This window comes from Lagopus muta, chromosome 1 (genome assembly GCF_023343835.1).
Source record: "Lagopus muta isolate bLagMut1 chromosome 1, bLagMut1 primary, whole genome shotgun sequence".
In the NCBI taxonomy this organism is placed as follows: domain Eukaryota; kingdom Metazoa; phylum Chordata; class Aves; order Galliformes; family Phasianidae; genus Lagopus; species Lagopus muta.
The window spans coordinates 56,395,667-56,412,546 of NC_064433.1; the positions used below are offsets into that span (position 1 = coordinate 56,395,667).

The 16,880-nt window shown below is 46.0% G+C and overlaps 1 protein-coding gene across 4 annotated transcripts in view; it reads left to right on the forward strand.

The window, feature by feature from the left end:
* The window catches only part of TMEM178B (transmembrane protein 178B), a 231,879-nt gene that overhangs the window by 125,299 nt on the left and 89,700 nt on the right, over nucleotides 1-16,880 (forward strand). The gene's annotated exons all lie outside the window — the stretch shown is intronic.

The window sequence follows — 16,880 nt, forward strand, 5'->3', positions numbered from 1 at the left end:
AACTGAAACTGTCTGCACAAAGCTGTGTGAACTGTACTTTCTGAGACTGCTAGGGATGTCCTCACTTTCATATGCCACCTTGACTTTACCTACCTACATTCAGCAGCATGTACCTGCTTGCTAGCATACTCTTCACTGAGGTCATTCAACTTGGAGAAGACAGCATGGAATGACTGACCAAGAATTTAATCCTGCAAATGAAAACTCCCCAGCTGGGGTGTGTGTTTATTAGGAGACTGCAGAAAGACTAACCATAGCCCAGTGGTGGTGGTCTCTAGAATGGATCCCAAGCATAGGTGTCACGCTGCACTTGGCCAGGATGCCACATCTGACAAATGGCAGAGATGGAACGATAAAGGACTGGCATGGAAAGATAAAAACACAGTGCAAATCAGGGTTGGGATGCCAAAAATGGTTTTCAAACACAACTACAGTCTAAAAGATGTGAGGAATAAGTGGTGGATTGCTTTTATGTAATTAGGCTGCAATATGAACAGGAGCGTTGGACTCTCATACCTATGAAGCAGCAGAGGGTGATACAACTCTTCTAGAGACTCTTGGTCAAGAAGTCTCTCTGGGATGAATGATCCTACCATCAAATCAATGACAATAGCCATCTGATGAGTACGTTATCAGCACCCCTTCCTTTGCCACAAGCCCTTTGGGTGTTGGTAAGGCAAGGACAGAGCCTGGTCAAGGAGGAAACTGCTCCCTCCTTAGGTTAGACACAAACTCACCTTTGGACTGGGAGGACTGGGGAGTCTCTGAGCTGAAATTTCTCCCACCCCAATAACCCAACAGATTAAGAATACGCTGTGAGCTTGTCTGTGTTCCTGGCTGGGCATACAGAATTCTGCAAAAGGAAAGCACTTGAGCCAGGTAATTAAACATGTCAGCTCTTTATCCAGAAGAGTATTATATTAAATTATGTACAGTAAATATTTTTGGAAGGCGGAATTCTAAAGAGAACTTATTGATTTATGGCATGGAGCCAAGCTGCTGATGGGTTTGGCAGACGTGTTCAGCATCCAGGGTAAGGGTAGGGTATGGTGTGAGCTCAGGAAATGCAGTGTGCTGGAGCAGGGGGAGACTGCTCCATGCTCTGTGGCTCTCCTTCCTTTTTGCAAGAGCACAGAGAAACTGTGAGCACCCCTTAGCTTTTTGTATGCCTGTTGAATCGATAATGGCATGGTAGAAATGCTCGGTCAGCACTACTGTCTCAGCTGTTCTTGTAAATGGCAACATTAGCACAACTACCCGGCCATAGCAAGCAAGGATGGCAGTGAGGGGAGGGCGGTGAAAAATGTCAGTAATATGGATGGCATTGCCAATGCTGTCAAGGACTGCAGGCAATAAACAGGCAGCTGGAGACATCATTCCAGCTCCTCAGGGAGGCTGGGGTCAGACTTTCATCATTGCTGTTTATTGTGGGTGGAAATGCTATCTGTGAGACATAGTTGGTACACCTCTGTTACTGCCTTCTGTCAGGGCTGTTAGATCCAGTTAGGTTTTGGTGCTTGTGGGATCCCAATGCTACTCAAATGTGCTTTGCATCTGCATGCATGGGCAGATGAGCCCTCTACAACATAGGTAGGAAGCAATATGGAAGAAATGATGCAACACCAGCTGAAAAGAGGTTAGGTAAACTGAGGAGACTTCTTACTTGCAGTTTCTTTATTTTATCCTTGAGAATTGTTTGCATATGTCTGTTTTAGCAAAGGGCACATAATCTTTGCACGGCACTGCAGGAGTTTAATACTACACATGCCTTCATGTGGCCATGGTGCACACAGCATAGTGATGCTAACTCATCTTGCAGCTGTATGATCGTAACAGTGCGCAAGAGATGTTTTTGCAAGGGTTAGACATGAGTGCAAACATGTTATTGTATTTGCATGTTGAGCACTGACCTTCATACTAGCAAGCTGTGAGGGTAAGGTATAGATTATTTAAATGTGAATGCATGTCAGTTGTGAATGTGTATGTGCAAGCCTGCGCATGTGGATGTCTGAGTTACAGGTGAAAATTTAGCAGGTAAGGTAGTACTTACTTAGACAAAACGTTGCACACAAATGTGTCTTCATTTGTTCTTGCATTTTTCAAAAGTGCTTACATGGGATAAGATGACATCTGTGGTGGAGTTGTAAAAGTATTATTATACGTAGACGTGCATTTATATTGTAAAACATAAAGACGTATGAATATATTTTCCTAAGGTCATTTTTATTTTATTTTCTGCTGGAGGAGTTAATAATGTCTGTGATAGTTTCCCAAAGGAAGAGAAAGATCCAGTGCAGTACAGTGTGTGGCATTATGTTCTCTGCAGGGAGCCATCAGTTTGTTATTTAAAGGTGGCTCTTCATTTTGCAGCGGAAGATCATTTCATGACTAAATGATGAAAGTCCATTTCACCCATAAAGATTTTAATTTAAAGTGCTCAGTGCCTCTCTTCATCTGGAAAAGAGATATCATTGCATCTTTCTGCAGGTTTCATAGGAGAAAAACAAATTGGGGTGAGCATACGGCCTTCTGTGCTGCCCCTTTTGTGGATATCGTATTTATCCACGTAACTTTGAAATGTTCAGAAATTGGGTGCAGAGAAACGTCTGACTGTTTCTGGAAAATTTTCTAATGTTTCAAAAACTAAATTGAAGTTTCATGAAGACACTGTTTTGAAGAGATTTTTCACTACAAGCTGCTTATGTTTATAAGCAATACCAGCCTAGACTTGAAAATTAATGCAAGAAAATTCGAAGCATGTTTTCATGTGCATAAATAGGTAGTGGCCGAACATGCAATTAATCCAAAATTTGGAAGCCCAAATACTGGGTTATGAAGAAGCATGCATGAAAATGCTGAGGTTTGAATGAACATTTTTGGGCACTGCCAAACAATCCAGGTAAGATTTCTATTTCTACACTCCCTCTTGTGCAGCGTAGCAGGCAGGAAAGTCTTGAGGTCTTACTGAATCTAGTGACTTTGCTGGAGCCATGCCAGGTTAGGCCAGCTGTGAGGGTTTGGCCGTGGGTCACTAATGAGAGCTCTGTCACTGGAGAGCTAACCTTGCAGCACTCTTATTGACACTGCTGGCACATCTCTAATGCAAAAAAAAGCACAAGAAAAATTTTGGTTGTTATGCAGTTAAACTCTCTTTAGTTTGAAAGTAATTATAACCAGTGGAGAAAATCCTGTTAATTAGGCAATTACATACTCCACTTCTCTTCCAGCCTCCCTCCTTCTTCATTCTCCACCTTGTTTTTCACTTTGGAAATCAGAAGAACAGACATATTAATCTTGGCTTCCAATTCTAAATTCATGCCCTGGGTCAACCTCATTGCAGTCAGCTCACATCTCCCTTCAGCAACAGGATGGCTTAAAACTTCCGGCAGTTCCATACCTTTCTGGCTACAGAAAAGTGGAAGGTGACGCTGTGTTTGTGGGTCTCCTGTCTTTCAGTATGACCTCTCAAGACATCTCAAGTTCCTCTTACAGCAAAATCTTCCAAGGTCAATTGATGTGTTTCCACTGTGGCTTGAGGATATCCACGGGTGAAAGTTTTACTGACCAAACGTCCAAGATCTTCCCGTTCTTAAGGTTATTCTTAAACACTGAGAAGTTACCCCTGCCTATTCATGCAGTGACCTTGGAGCTAAAGAATATGAGATCTTTTCAAGGTTTTCTAAAATGTTTTCACAGCTTCTGCTGTGGCAGTTGCTTGTGAAACAGGGACCACGCTGATAATCAAAATCAGTAGTTATGCATGCTTGTTAGAGAAACTGGCCATCAAGACAGTACTTAAGGGGAGATTGAAGTATATCATCAATATAAATAGATATGTGCAAGGCTGGAAAAGAGAGAAGAGAGGAGTGTGGGGAGAATCTGCGGTAGCTCAGCATTAGGGTTGTCAACCCTTCCCCCCGCCAGAGCTAGGATGACGCACAGAAGTGGGTCGAGGGAGTGGAAATGGAGAGGAAACAAGGGGGAGGCAGGTGGAAGCTAGGGAAGGCTCTGTGGGACCTGTGGAAGTGGAGTAGGAGTGGTTTTGACAAGTGAAAACAAGTTTGGGAGCGGGTAGGATGAGTAGAAACATAACAAGAGTGGGCTGGACCCACAGCTGCTTGAAGAACGGTTTTAATTTCATAGAATCATAGAATCACTCAGATTGAAAAAGACCTTAAAGATCATCGAGTCCAACCATGACCTAACCATACCACCCTAACTCTAACATCCCTCTGCTAAATCACGTCCCTGAGCACCACATTCAAACAGTTTTTAAACACACCCAGGGATGGCGACAACCACCTCCCTGGGGAGCCTATCCCAGTGCTTAACCACCCTTTCTGTAAAGAAGTTTCTCCTGATATCCAACCTAAACCTTCCCTGGCACAACTTCAGGCCACTTCCCCTCGTCCTGTCACCTGTCACCAGTGACTCGAGACCAACCCCGCCCTCACTGTAAGCACCTTTCAGATATTGGAAGAGAGCAATAAGGTCTCCCCTCAGCCTCCTTTTCCCCAGACTGAACAGCCCCAATTCCTTCAGTCTCTCCTCATAGGGCATATTCTCCAAGCCTTTCACCAGCCTTGTTGCCCTTCTTTGGACCTGCTCCAGCAGCTCCATGTCCTTTCTGTATTGAGATGCCGAAAGCTGAGCACAGTACTGGAGGTGAGGCTTCATCAGTGCCAAGTACAGGGGCAGGATTACTTCCCTAGTGCAGCTCACCACACCATTCCTGGTACAAGCCAGGATGCTAGTGGAGCAGTATCCCCTCTGGAACACATCTGGAGGTGATGTGAGAATGGGAAGAGGCAGCTGGGAGCATCTCTGGCCCAGAAAGGACCAAAGGGAAGAGGCATTTCAGAACCATGTGAATATGTAGCTCTCGAGAGAGGAAACGAGTCATCATGTTCTTGGCAGCAGGACAGTGCAGCATCATGCACAACAGCAGTGCTAAAAATGATTGTTTCACAGCTTGTAGTCACCTACTGCTTGGGAGTGGCACCCCTCGTGCAGACAAGTGACATGTAGCCAGCCTGAGGCTATTTTGTCCCCTCTCAACAATGCCACCTCCAAGCTGGAAAGGAGAGCAAGGATTGAGGGTGGGAAATAAAACAGCTTGGGGCCAGGTGGGCCTCTGGGTATCTTCTGACCGCAACCTTCTCTGTAACACTGATTGAAGGTTTGTGAGGGGCTCTGGGAAGGGTTGAGGGGGCTGTGGAGTTTGTAAAAGGACACGTGGAAATGAGATGGCAAGGGAAAGGAGTGGAGGAGCAAAGGTACAATTTAACCACCCTCATCTCTCTCTCGGTGCTCTTTCAGATAGAGTAAGATGCTGTACTGTGCAGAGAGATGTGCTTTGGGTGTAGGACTAATGCTGTTTCCTTACATTTATATTCTCAAGTACCCTGTGGTGACAGAGTTAGTCAGAAAACACTGAACTATGTAGCATTCTTTATGTCTCCATAGTCTTATTCTCAAACTCAGAGAACTCAGTCCAAGGACTGAATTCTTACCTCCAGACAAAATATTCTGCCAATATGGTTCCGTTCTGTTTTCAAGATGATTCTGGCTGTGGCTAATACATTCTGTGTGAGTGCTGTCCTGGCGCTTTGGGACTGTTTGCTTATTCAAGGTTGCTGCTATCTGCTGCACAACTGACCTGTTCCCCTGAGCAAGTCATCTGGTGGTGCTTCTGCTCCTTGACCGAAGTCTGACATGCAAAGTGAGAATAGAGAATAGCAAATTTCTGATGTCAGTATAGACAATGTCAAGCTTCTTGGGTTTTCAGACAAAATACTTAACTAAGATAACAAAAAATAATGCAGTATCTAGTAATGGACTGGAGGTGCTTTTATTCAGAGGGTATGTGCTGCTTGGGCAGCTCTCCCACAGCACGTCAAACCATGTGTCCCAGCAGCCAGGCAGGAGCCTGGTGTCCTGCCCTGCATTTCTCTTGCAGCGTGTATCAGAGGCATCCTGCCTTGGTGCAATATGGCCAATGGTACTGACTGGAGAGAGGTCTGAAAAAAGATTTCTCTGAGTTGTTCTCTGAAGAAAACCAAGTGTGATAGGTGAGCCTCCTCCCCAACATACCAAAGGAAAAAAAATATATCAGAAAAGAGGATGGCAGTGGAAAGGAAGAGGGAGGCAGACAGCCCATTTTCTTGCTTTCCTGAGTGCAGAGGCTGCTTTTGACCCCTGCTTGGATTTGTCTGAGCTGGAGCCAGCATGAGAAGGATGCTTCTGCTGGCTGCTGTTGCTATGGAAACAGCAGAGACGGGGAGGCAAACGGCTGCCAGAGATGATGACTTCTGAATTAAAAACAGGGCATTCCTGCCCTCCCCACTCCCATAACCCAGTTCCCACTGGTTTCTGCTCTTCTTGGGCTGTGGGTGTAGCAGCTTTGATGGGAAGAAGGAAGCAGCTCTTTATTTATCATGTGGAAAGGTTATTTCCACACCTTTCACAACCCAGCAAAACAAATACAGCGCTTTTTTTTTTTTTTTTTTTTTTTGTCTCACACTTGGCAAAAAAAAAAAAAATAATAATAATAAAATAGAACACTGCAGTGTGAAATGGCTCTTACCACCCCCAAAACTTTCCATCCCCTTGGAAACTAAAAGGAAATATCATCGTTTTAATTCCAACTATCACTTTCATCTCCAGTGGGTGTGGGGAGATGGTGAGAGCTGAATTTCTAATTTCTCTCCTGCCATCAAAAATGAGTGCATGGACATGGAACTGACTGAAGTCTGGTACCTGCCAGCAGAGGCTCAGAATCACCTCCTTTGAGCCTGCTGGTCACACTTCTCTTGATGCAACCCAGGATACGGTTGGCCTTCTGGGCTGTAAGCGCACATTGACAGCTCATACTGAATCTTTCATCAATTGACACTCCCAAATCCTTCTCCTCAAGGCTGCTCTTAAGCCTTTCTCCATCCAATGTGTACCTGTGCTTGGGACTGCCCCGACCCAGATGCAATACCTTGCATTTTGTATGTATGTATGTATTGTACACCAATACCTGTTCTGTCTTTTGTTGTCAGAATTAGGAGCTAGGATTAGGAGCTGCAAAAACATCAGATAATAGGGCAAAGTGATCTTTCAGTCTTCTCTAAATATTAAGCCTATTTTTCCACTTAAGTTTTTATACAGCTAGGTTCTTCTGTTTTTACCCTTTTATCACAGAACAACTCAACTGGGTCCTTGGCTGGGTGTAGAGACTCAGTGACTGGCACATGGCAAGGCTCTTCTGAATACCATACTTTACAGTCATTCATTAATCTGCAGCATCCCATAGGGAGGGATTTTTAGTCTCAACTTTCAGCCTTCCTGAAGTTGTGGTCGGGCCCATGGCAGACCCACATGCAATGGGCACTGAACAACTTCTCATCCACAATGTCAGCTAGATAGTCTCCTCCAAAATCACGCTTCTCCCATTTTGAACCCCTCACCCCTGCATTTCCAAGTTGATTTATCAGATGGCAGATTGGTAGCACAGTGTACGTGCTATACAAATACACAACATTTACTCACTCTTTGGACCCTTGTTCTAAAAGACCCAGACAAGAAAATTGATGTATGGTAAGGTGAAGTATGGAAGGTCAGAAACAGAAGTGTTCAAACACTTCCCTGTTTAGCTAGCCCCCACATGACTCTTCCACCATTTCTGATAGTAGTTGCTCCAGTCCTATCAAAATACCATATTTGGTTTGGGGAAAGACATCCTTATTGTGTTTGAGATCTCTGTTTTTACATTCCTTAGTCTGTCTTTTCTTCCCTACTCCTGAGCATCCCAATCAGTCTTCTCTCAGTAATCTCTCTGCAGCCGTTGGCTGTGGGCAGATAATCAGGACTGGTGACATTTGGTGCCTAATCCTCCTCAGAGCCTTCCTCTGAGCTTCACTGTCCAGTAGCTGTTGAGAACATTTGTTCACTCGCAAGCTTGGGGCCCAAGCAGGAAATTAGTATTTTTAAGAGACGGAGATGCATTTGTTATTGACATCTGTTCTTGTTTTAATGAGGAGAATTAGAAAGAAGGAGGAAGGGTTTCAGATAGCATTAAGTTTCCCTTTTCTCCAGTGGGAGACCACATTATAAAGCCTTCAAAAGATGCTGCTGAGTCTCTAGTAACAGAGAACGAAATCACTTGTACACGAATAAAAGTCCAAAGAGCAGTTAAGCAGTAATCCGTGGCACTGCAGTTTCCTGCAACCCCTTCTTCCTGGGTTGGTTCCTCCTGAGTGAAATTCTGGTGAATCACAGCTGTGTTTTCCCCCCCTTGATTCACCCACTGCTCTGAAATGCTGGTCTTCCTCCATTTTCTTCACAGAGATCCTTCTGTGCAATAAAGACTGACCAAGGAGAGAGATTGATGTCCGACGCACTAATTCAATCACTGGCCTGTGTTAATCTATTAAATCAGCCCATGGTGTCTTCTGATCTGCTTCTTGCTGGAAAGAGCTGTTGCAGCAATGAAACTGCTGCTGCCTCCATTAGTTTTTAGCTAACTGGTTCATTGGGAGGTCAGTTTGTTGTGACACTCTGTAGCTCAGCAGGTGGCCTGCACCACTGAGCCCGTTCTGATTTTTGATTCTCGATGGCTTTGAATCAAGAAATTGATGAGATTTAAAACTGTAAAAAACAACAACAGCAAAGAACACCGAAAAACGAATACGTTCCTCCACACATTTTTGTCCTTTCCTTGAAATAGAGAGAAAGGAAACAGTTCCTGCGTCCTGTTCTTGCCTTTTCAGTCTTTTCCATTGCTCTGTTTCTGCCATTCCTTGCTTTCCCGTCACCTCCTTGCTCTGATCTTCTAATAGAGTGGAATATACTTTGGTAAAAAAAAATTGCCCTGTGAAGACAGGCTACTGGCTTGCACTCCTAACTGTGAAATAAATGCTTTTGGATAGCCTTTCTGGACAGATACCTTCATAGCACTGCAAGAAATTCTCCATGCTGGTTCTTCCTATTTGTGGGAGAAATTCCATCTTTACTGTGGCATCATTTCTGCTTCTATCTCCCATGTTTGCAATAGGTTTCAGTTCAACTTTGCGTGTTTCCTTGTGTTGCTTGGGATCATGATGGAGTGGTCTAGGAAGGCACCCATTTCCCCTTCTTTTGGGAAGTGGTGGGGAAGGTAGCAGTATCAAGAGGGCTATGCGCTGGACTCTTGTGAATCCATCTGCTTTCAGTAGCTCCAGACTGAAAGCTGGGCACTACAGACCCAGCTGGGCTCCATGTGCAACTGGTGCTGGAGGTTTCAGTAGGCTCTGTCCTGTGCTTGATGCAAGGATTTCTAGGAACTAGGAACATTATGAACCATGAGGGAAATGCATTCAACCTCGGGGGCTCTGTGGCACGGAACCCGGTTGAGGAGGGATAACATCCAACTGGAACAAATGAACCTAACTGCATTGCAGCGGTACAGACTAGGGGCTGACATATGGGACAGAGCTCTGTGGATAAGGACCTGGTGGACAACAGGTTGGCTATGAGCCAGCAGTGTGCCCTTCTGGACCTGAAGTCCGATGATGACCTGATCTTTAAGGTCTTTTCCAACCCGAGCAATTCTATGATTCTATGATCCTATGATGTATTACGAAGAGCCCAGCCAGCAGATTGAGGGAGGTGATCTTCCGCTTCTCCTCTGCCCTGCTGAGGCCATACCTGGAGTGCTGTATCCAGTTCTGGGCTCCCTTGTTTAAGGAAGACAGGGAAGTTCTAGAGCCCAGTGGAGGGCCGCTGAGATGGTGAGAGGTCTGGAGCATCTCCCTTACGAGGAGCGGCTGACAGCCCTGGGACTGTTCAGCCTGGAGAAGGGAAGACTGAGGGGGGATCTTCCCAATGCTTATAAATATCCAGTGGGTGGGAATCAAGTGGATGGGGCCAGGGTCTTTTCTGCAGTGCTCAGTAACAGAACGAGGGGTGATAGGCACAAAATGGAACACAGGAAGTCCCATCTGGAACTTCTTTACTTTGAGGGTGACAGAGCACTGGGACGGGCTGCCCAGAGAGGTGGTGGATTGTGCTTTTCCAGAGATATTCAGAATGCATCTGGACGCTCACCTGTGAACCTGCAGTAGGGAATGTGCTTTAGCAGGGGGTTGGACTAGATGAACTCCACATGTCTCTTCCAGTCCACACTGATTCTGTGATTCTTTGTAATCATTATTTATTTGTTTACATATCTACAAAGGAGAAGTGTAACCCTGTTAGTCCCGCCGAGGCGGCGGCCTCTTGCAGGGCGGCTGTGGGTCCAGGTCACTGTCGGCGCTCCTCTTCGGGGGCCGCCGGGCCCTCTCAGGACAGTGGCCAGGAGCGGAGGGGCTGCTGCTCCGGGCAGAGGGACCTGCTGCTGCCTCCTGCTCCGTCTCCTCGCGGGGCCACTCCGCTTCCCTGGCCGTGTGTGCAGCGGGGCCGTGACTGGGACCCGCACGATCGTCAGCCCCTGCTGTGCTGGGCTGCTCCTCTCTGCTGGAGGTCGCGGTGCTGCCAGAGAGTGCGGGCACTGATGTCACCTGTGGGGAGGCTGTGGGGCCAGGGGCGGCCGCAGGGCTGTCCTCCTGCCCCCTGACTGCAGGGCCCTCCTCCTGCGCCCCAGACACGTGGGCGCCCTGCAGACCCAGCAGCCTGTGGGCCTCCTCGCTGCATTGGTGCACAATTGTGTCGATGAGCCCCTGGATGAACGTCTCAGTTTCCTCCTCCAGCGCAGGCCACATGAGCTCTATCATCTGCTCTCTGTCCAGCCCGATGTCACAGAGAGCATCAAGGATTAAGCTCTCTGCTGCCATTACCGGCCACCAGTCATTGCCAAGGATGGCTCTCAGCTCTTGGTGCAGCCTGGGCAGCACAGGGTCCAGGATCTCCTGGTGCTGCCTGAACAGCTGTGCCCAGGTCTGAGGCTGGAGACCGCCCACCAAAGGACCCTCCTCTGCCTCTTCTTCCTCCATCTCCTCATCTTCCTCATCCTCCTCCTCGTCTGCCTCCTCATCCTCTTCCTCATCTGAGAATGGCAGAGAGGACAGTGAAGGGGATGATGAAGGGCTAGATCTGATGAAGTTCAGAGCAGTGCCTTCCAGGAAGGAGGCAGGTACTGGTGTTGCTGGAGGACAGATGATGAAGTTTAGGTCCTCATTGTCTTCCCACGCAGCGACCTTGACCACTTCCATGTCCCTCCTGCAGAGCGGGCAGCTCTTCTTCTGCTTGCCCCACTGCAGGATGCAGACGAGGCAGAACTCATGGCGGCAAGGCACCACGTAGGCCATGTCCTGGCATGCATCCTGGCAGATAGGACACATGCATTCCTGCTCTGCTGCCATGGTCCTTCTGCTGTGGCTCAGTGGGGAGTGAGGATGAGGTGTCGCTCCTCTTCACCAGTGCCACAGGGGTGAATGTTGCGCACTGCAAGAGAGAGAGAGGCCGCCGTCATTCTCCATCCCGTGGACAGACCAAAGAATAGCCCAGGTCCCTCAGCTGGACACCCTCCTGGCCCCATACCTGGGCCACGCTAAGCTCCCCGCACCCTCAGAGGTCCCTCAGGCTGCAGCCCTGACCCTGGCAGCTCCCCGAGTCCCAGCGCTCACCCAACCTCTTCCCTGGGGGACGTGTCCCCAGCTCACCTCTGCTGCTGCACGTGCGCCACGTGGGGCCCCGGCTGCGTGAGGCAGGCAGGCCAGGGAAATGCAGGTGATGGCCGTAGGGACGGGCAGCGAGAGCCGCTGCCAGCAGTGCCCAAAGCACAGCCCAGCACCCAAGAGAAATGCTCGCTCCACCTCCAACCTCGCACACGCGCTCAGCAGGAGTCCAGGCTCGAGACTGACTGGGCCAGGCTCTGCCCAAAGCTGAGCAGTGGTGGTGCTGCAGTCACAGTGCATCTCTTGGTGACATCACAGCCTGTTGCTCGCTGATGTCACCACGGTCCTTCTGCCCCCACAGCAGTCAGCCCAGCAGCACTTCAAATTTCTGTATCTGCATGTGTTTCTGAGGCCTTTTAAACATGGCTGCAAGATGCACAGCTTCTAAATTTTGCTTCTTTTCCTTGTTCTTGTTGAGGAGAATCATTAATGAAGTCAGCACCTCTCCACAGCAACCTTATGGCTTTTGAGTACTCTGTGGTTCTTTAGGACAAAATACATGGCATAAACGTGATGTTTGCTGGTGAGAGATTGGTGGAGAGGGTGAAAGCAGCGCAGTGCATGTGGCAGCCCCAGCTGTGTTTTGGGTGGAACTGAGACTTTGTGGAAATGTTGAAGGTTTGGTTGGAGGGGAATGTTCTGAGATTTAACAAAGGCAAGTGCCAAGTCCTACATGTGGGAGGGAGGCTGGATGACATGAACTCCAGAGGTCCCTTGGCACCCCTACAGTTCTGCATATATGCAGTTAAATTAAACCATTCCGAATCCTCAGTGTGTTCTTTTATCACATTTCTTGTTAATTTAGCAAGGGTAGTTGTCTGTTAGCTGGGGTAACTCAACATGTCTTCCCCCATTGCTCCTGACATTCAAAGTTTGTCTGTAATTCAGTTTGCATGAGGGATCATAGCCACTGAATGGCCTTGTCATCAATTTGGAGTAAAAGGTGTCTCTTTTTTGTCAAGAGTGTCAGAATTGCATTTATTTCTCATTCAATTAGCTGGGGAACACAGTTGATATCATAAATATTGTACAATGTGGTAGACAGGTGAAGAACCTCATTGCAAATACAATCAATCTGCCAAGCAGTTTCGCTTACAGTAACTGCTTCTGTGTTGCCCTCCTAGGTCTTAGGGAGATGCCAACATTCATATTGGTAAGTCTGTGTGTTTGTGAGATGTATTAATGCTCTTTTGGGCTGAGAATGAAATTATCAACTCATAGTGCTCTGTTAAAATGTGAATTCACATTCCCGTGAGCCAGTGTCCTGCCTCACAGGACCGTCTCTTTTCTGTAAAATAGCTGCTGATGAAAATTCCCTACTAAAATCTGCCTTAAAGAAATATGGTTCTCAGGTTGTATTGAAACATTTAACTTGTCAAGTAAATAGGTTACACTGAATGGAAAATAGTTTGATATTGTTGTTCAGCAGTTGTGCTGTGCCATGAAAAATAAATTCCTTTCTAGTTGTGATGTCTCCTTCAATGCCACTAAAAATGTGGAAACAAGCATGATGTTCATCATGAAGATCTGAAAATGGCTATACTGGGTTTATGCAGTCCTTCTGGAGAAAACATAGATAAAATGAATTTATTTACAGCTAAATATTACAGATTTGCATCAGTGTAAGTGGGCCAGAATTTGCTCTGCTATTTCTACCCCCTGCTTTAGGTATGTTGCCAAAGAGGGCTAATTATAAGACTGACTCACCTCTCCATTCCTGCTCAGGTTTCTGCTACCATTTAAATGAGCCAGGCTGTGAGGCTGCATCAGCTTGTGTTCTCTGTACTCCCACCTGGCTCTTCTCTCTCCATTTTCAGATGCCACGTGTCTTCCTTCACTCTTTCTACCCAGAGCACCTGTCCCCACGCTTGCAGCCTTCCCCATTTGGCTTCCTTTTGGGAAGTGCTTTTCCCTGGTAGTGCTGCTTACTACACTTCACAGGAATTTAACATTTCTCTACTTCGTCTGGATTGCAGTTGTTTTTTTATTTTTCATTACTTTTACACAGCTATCATCAAGATCATTTGGTAGATTCTAGGTGAGAGCCGTGCAGGCAGAAGAACAGAAATTACTCAGCTTGGGTCAGTCCCTACCAAGCCTGTATCACAGGGCAAGAGAAAGGTTTCACAGTGGGAAGCTGAAAACCTTTCCTATTTCACAGACAATCCTTCAGCATATTTTCAAAGAGCCTTGCCTTGCATAGCATACTCTCATGTTTCCTTTTGATATTCTCACTCTCCATCTCATATTTTATTCTGTCTTCATATCAAGACCGTGTGTGGTGCCAGCTCATTCTGAGCTGTCATTACGGTAGCTGGAGAGCTGACACCACAGGCCAGTTTTTCTTGTTTTGATCATAGATTTTAGGTTACTGAGTTGTAGGGCTGCTGCTGGTCTGTGACGTGATTTCTGAAGAAAGCTTCTTGAGAGCACTCCAACTGTCTTTAGGACAACTGAAGGAAAGGGCAGGATATGTCTCCTTGGTGCCTCTTGGGCTCTATTTGGGGCTAATTGGTTGGTCTGCAAGACATGAATTCAAGCCATAGCTGCTCATGTTTGATTTGTCAAAGTCAGAGCAGGAAGGCAGTATCTTCCAGTTATGCTCCTTCTCATACATCAGTATGAAACCAGGGAGCAGGGGCAAGCAGCATAAAACTGAATTTAGAAGGGACACAGTATGACATTCTTATCTAAATACTTAAATTAGAGCTTAAATGGCTTTTAGCTTCTTGTGATACTTGCTCTGTTGTGATCCACTCGAGCCAGACTACAAAAGTTCTTGTTATTCATCTTAGAATCATTGTAGAACCATAGAAGCATTAAGGCTGGAACTCTGGGACTCCAGAATCATCAAGTCCAATTATCAACCCATTGCCACTCAGCTTGGACTAGCTATCATAACACTTACCACTTTGTGGCTCCTGTATTATAAGGATTCTCAGTCTCCTTCGTACTGTAAACCTCTGGATCTTCCTTCCAACTTGCTATCCAGCACTGCCACCCCAATGGCAGAAGAGGGCATTATTTACTTGTGACAGCAACTGCCTATTGAGGAAAAGGTGATGTGAAGAGGGTATATAGTGTATTTTAGGTAGGGATTTATTGAACTGGCAGTTCTTTGCAGACAAAAAGCTGATGTTCATCAAGATACATATGTTTTGTAGCATATCTCTGGGGATCCTATGTGCTGGAGTTTGCCTCCCAGTTGTCACAGCTGGAATTCAGTGTTTCGGGGAGATGTGCTTGAGAGCCAGGAGTGGAAGTGACATCCACTCTAGCATTGAGAAGTGGAGCAGTACAGTAGAAAGGGAGTCCCCAGGCCAGAGATACGAATGCTACTGCTGCTATTCTTAACCACTTAAACTCAGCAAGATCCAGTGCCCTGGCTTCAAAAGACATCCCTGCATCAAAGGGACTGATTCTCTTTCAAATTAGTCTGGTCTGAAAAAGGGCTGTTTTGAAGGCTGTCATTGATATAGTCAAGGGAACAGTGTTGAAAGCTGACTCTAATTGCATCACTGTATCAATGCTAACTGTATGCTGAAAATTCCCCATTACCCCATTTAACAAGAATCGTTTCCAGGTATGGAAAGCCACAGAGGGTAATATAGCTCCCACTTTCTTAAGTGGAACCAGCTCCAAACTCAGCTTGGTAGTCCTTGTTGAAGCTTGCTGGTCTGTTCTGCTCAGTACCCAATGCCTTCCCAAAGCAGTCAGCCGGGAAGAGATACCTGGGAAGGCAGTTAGGGCTGGCCTCATTCAGTAGGCTGAATTTTGGTGCTTGAAGTTTTCTTGACTGCTCTACCAGCAGAGACAGACCTGTTACACTGCACAGAAATGAAGGATCCTCTACTACAACTAGTAGGACAGAGAAAAACTTGTTTTGAGGTACAAACACATCATATGGTACATACCACAGATACTGTGCACACAGGAAATCAGCCTTGATCTGGGAAGCAGGACCATGTGTTTGCATAATGCTGGTAAGCTGATTGGATCTACAGAGAGCTTGAGAGAACCAGCTCTGCTCTGTGATCCAGTGTGCTCACCAACAAAGTACTCTACCTGCAGATAGTTTAAGTGGGCAGTGGATTTCTAATGACCTTGTCATTAGAAAGAACTGGAGCTAGAATTTCTCCCCCATTTGTGTAGGCTAATGAGGTCATTTCCTTATGGACAGACCCTCCTGTAATCAGGGAATTCTCAGGATCAATGTGTGGCAGGGATGCTCAGTTTCATGCACTCTGATGAGAGATCTCCTCTTTTTTGCAACAAAAATAATAATAGCATATATGTGCATAATATGTGTCTATTTAGCAACTGAAATGTTGCTGATTTGGAACTTACTCTCTTGCAGTTGTGTACAGGAATAAATTCCAGTTCACATTTTAGGCAGTTTACAAAGTGCAGGACATGCATAGTGACTTTTTGCCTATTGCAAATCACCATAACCAACCAGATCACCAATTTGTGAGATAACATATTTATAGAACTGGAAAACCAAGATAGCTGCAAACAATTTAATGAGAGCTAGAGGAAGCTGGATCTTTTCAGTATTATCTAAGGAAGATCACAAACTTGGTCTTTGACGTTTGATTCATCCTAATAGGACACAGCAGGATGACTTCAATGAGACTTCTGAGAGCAGTTTCAGAAGCAGAGGCTTCCCTAGCTGAAGACCTAAACCAGGACAATAAAAGCAGTTGTTTTAATGCCCCCACAGATGCTATTTGCACCACAATGCCAAAGACTGCTTCTTTAATGACAGTAATGTCTTAGTTAGACCAGTGCTTTAGTTACTGCCTCTTAAGATGCAGCACATGAATCAGAGATCTGAGAACAAGCAGAGCAAATTAACATTGTCAGCTCGTTCTTGAGTATAGAGTACAGTTTCTCTTTGCACTTGCAGACAACTTCAGAGGTGGGGGAACTTGGAAGATGGGAGATAGTAAAAATGGAAAATTGAATGCTACCTACATGTGCTTTACAGACTCTTCTTGTTTTCAGTGACAGAAGGCTAATTGATTCCCTCCTCCGTCAAACTCCAAGCAATGTTATTATCACCAGTCATAATTTGCAGCCTGATGGTAACCCTGCCCGTGACAGTGGGGTTGGAATTGGACAGTTTTAAGGTCCCCTTAAACCCAAGCCATTCTATAATTCTGTGATTCTTATTTTTTATCTTTCTTGAACAGGGACCATTGTCACTGTTACCAACATGTTTCCATTTTCCTCCTGCTT